We start from the raw sequence: 3,730 nt of genomic DNA on the forward strand, positions 1-3,730 counted from the left end.
ATGGGTGAAAAAATATCGAATATAAATAAGCATTTAATTGTAAATAAACAAATATCTTATTGAATTTATTATTGAGAATTGACGTCCAATAGAACGAGTACCTGAGTCATTTGTGCTTAAGCAACCATACACTCATATCGCTCGTTTGATGGAAGAACGTCCTAACTAAAAAGTTAAAATGCACGAAAATCCACTTACACTTGTAATCAGCTAATTAAGCATTAAAGAAATATTTTGTTCTATTTTGGCTTTTTTCTTTTGTCTATTTAACGTTTATTACTTTTTCATAAAAGTCTAGCTCATTATACAACAAACATGTACATTTCAAACTTTGTGAAAAATTATAAAAAATCTGCAAAGAGTCAGCTAAATTTTCAGCTTTGTATTCAAATTTTTTTAGAATTTTTTAATAATGCATTTGAATAGCGCAATAAATTTTAGGGTAATAATGTACAAGTCTTAAGTTGTAAACAATCGCCTTGATTTTTAATAATTTGTATTCTGACTGCAGTACGCATTTTTTTTTCATACAAAAACTGTCGAATATATTTTAGCTGAAGCTTTGCAGATTTTTTATAATTTTTGCACAAATTTTGAAATGTGAATTTATATGGTGTCTGTTATAGTTAATTTTAAGTTTGTTTAAAAAATAACTTTTCTGTTCAAAAACTTGAAATCGCTAACATGGAAAACCCTAAAATAACTAGGTTTGAAAAATTATTTTATCTTTTTTAGTGCATAAATTTTTTATTTATTTTTTTATTAAAAGAATTGCCCGAATTTCTTTCTAGGTATTTTTTTTTACAGAAGCATTTATGCCCCTGAATTAAACGAACATTCCCAACGCTGTTTTTCAATCGCTTCTTTTTATGAAAAAAGGGCTAAATTTATTATTAAATTTGAATAATATTGTCAATTTAGAAACTAAGTAATTTGAAAAACAAAATCAGATCAGGAGCTCTACTTCTACTAGCTACTGTTAAAGTGTAAGCAAACAAATATTTTACAGAAAATTATATGGCGATTAAGCTACAAAAAGGCGCATACTCTAAAGGCCGTTTTCTCGACAGCCTGTTAAATTTGTCTACTTGTTAAACATCGTTGCTGACTGCCTGTTATATGCATGCGAGCGACAAATTTGACGGGCAGTCAAAGCGCCCGTTACTTTAGGAGGCACTCTAGAAAATTACCCTAAATACAAAAAATCTTCATTTAAATATTTGTGGTTGGAACAAGCATTTTATTGATGTTTTTTTGAATTTTAATTATTTTTTTATTTACATATAAGCATAACATATTTCTTTTTACACGCCACTAATTTGTGTAATATATACTTATGTACATAGGTATACATATGTATTGTTATGTATTCACATTCAACTTTGCCGACTTTTGGGCTCAATAAACATTAGTCTCTCAAATTTCTACTGGCTTTTACTTTTCAAGCACAACGTCATTCTGTTTCTCTTCAATGTAAGAACGTATGCTTACAACTTTTGCAAAAGTTTTCAAGCCTTGAATTTTTGCGCGTAAAATTTATGTACCTATTCTGTGCTGCAGTATGTTTATTGTATTTCTTATTTAAGTACCTATACAAGTGTGAGAAAGACAAATGTGACAAGAACTTATTGTTTCTTTAAGTTTTTGTCGCATTTATTATTCTCATACACTAAAAACAAAAAGTAATATGATTATTTCAAAATGAACCTTTTCGATTTTTCCATACTAGCGATTTATTTAAATAAAATAAAATAAAATAAAACAAAATAAAATAGATAAAATGAAATAACACAAAGTAAAATATAATATAATATAATATAAAACAGTAAAAAATAGTGCTTAAAACTAAGGCTATCCATAGCCTTGTTTAAAGAAGTAAAAGGTGCCAAATATAAAATTAAGATTTTACTATGCCATTTTTGTACAAAAATTCGAGAATTTGAAATTCATGCATTTTGCCCGTTTCTGCTTGACTATTTCTCTGATTTATCCATATTTTTAAATAAAACAACCTAAAAATTAATTAACTTAAAATAATATTATTATTATTACAATTAAGTAAAATAAAAATAAATTAAAATTAAAAAAGAAATAAGAAATAAGACAAAAAAATAAACAAATGAAAAAAATATTGCCCCGGGTGAGGCTCGAACTCACGACCTTAAGATTATGAGACTTACGCGCTGCCTACTGCGCCACCGAGGCTGTGTGGGCGAGGCCAGCGACATTGCGTACTTGTTTAGCGGCGCATAATTATTTATTTATTTGAATACTATTTTCAAATCGTTTGCATGCATTTTTTTTGTAATTTTGGAAGTAATTTATTAAAAAAAAAAACAAAATATGCCTGGCACCTCTCGAATATTCAATCCATACTTGCATTCGTGCGTGCAGCCTTTATTATTTATGTACATAAAAATATTCGGTGGGTGATTTATACATACATACACATTTACTTACATATGTGCGTATGTATTTAATTAAATATATGTACCTGCATATGCAAGTATGAGGAGGGGATAAGGAATTATTTTATTGTGCAATATTGTATTTTTCAGCTCCATATATGGAAACTACTACTCAACCGAATCCCAACAAAAAATTTTAAGAAACCAATTTTTGGTCGCAGCCATAATTTGATTCACATAAAATTCGGTTGACATAGAGTGGTTCAAATTTTATTTAGGGGGGAAAATGGCAACGGAAAAAACAGGATACCCCCTTGTTATTTGTAATATCTATACCAATTTTTAATTTTCTATTGTAACCAATACAGGGTGCTCAATGACCTTGAAATGCGCTATTGAATCCCTTTGAAACTTACAAAAATTTTGATGATTTTTATAAAAAGCTAGTATTGCTTAACCAATTGTTTGGTTAATATTAAAGTACTGCAAAATTTAACATTTTCTTTAAAAATGTCATTTTCAAAAATTTCATGCATTGCTACGTCAGGTCATATCAAACAAGATATTATTTTTATTATTTTCAATTAGACAATTGTTTAATGAATTTTACTATTATAGGAGCTTGTAAAGTATGCATAATCTCCTCCCGTGTGTACAATAGGGGTATTCACGATCCGATGCATAGATAGCATAAATATAATGATTGGATAATTTTGTTGTTGTTTGAACACACGAAAAAAGGCAAACCTACTGTTAAATTTCCGAAACATCCCGGCATCCCGCGATTAGCATTTTTGCATCACGAAATTCCGGGATTGTTAAAATGCTTCGTGATTGAATGTCCTAGTACATGTGGAGATGCCCTCCCCTTTAATAGTTCACGGAAGATTTTTTGTATATCCCCTGTAGGGAAACCGCGGACTAGGGAATCAAATTTCTGGTTCCGTACTAGGTCTTCATCGCCAAAAACGAACTAGTCCGATAGGAACTAGATCCCCACCAGTCCAAAATCGGCGAAAAGTGGTACTTTTAAGAAACTAATTTTTTCAGTTTTTTTCACTAGAAATCTATATCTAAAGTGACGAATTTAGAAATGGTTCGGAACTATAGAAAAAGGGATGCAGAACGAACTAGATCCTATTTGTCGAATTTAGAACTATTTCGGAACTATCGAATAAGGGATGCAGCGGTGGGCTTGTTTATTCTACATAGATATGTGCTCGGCGGCTTTTTCGTTGAAATACGCTTCTCTTCTGTGCTTCGCAGATGCTATTTCATAGTTTGGTAATACAAAACAAAGCTTTGTGTTAACATATTAACAT

The 3,730-nt window shown here is 30.0% G+C and overlaps 1 non-coding gene across 1 annotated transcript; it reads right to left on the reverse strand.

The window, feature by feature from the left end:
• Window positions 1-2,132: 2,132 nt before the first annotated feature.
• On the reverse strand, window positions 2,133-2,205 carry TRNAM-CAU (transfer RNA methionine (anticodon CAU)). The gene has a single exon. It is a non-coding gene; the product is annotated as a tRNA-Met (tRNA).
• Window positions 2,206-3,730: the final 1,525 nt, after the last annotated feature.

Source organism: Rhagoletis zephyria, unplaced genomic scaffold (assembly GCF_001687245.7).
Source record: "Rhagoletis zephyria isolate East Lansing unplaced genomic scaffold, Rhagoletis_zephyria_1.1 Rzeph_scaffold_08019, whole genome shotgun sequence".
Taxonomy (NCBI): domain Eukaryota; kingdom Metazoa; phylum Arthropoda; class Insecta; order Diptera; family Tephritidae; genus Rhagoletis; species Rhagoletis zephyria.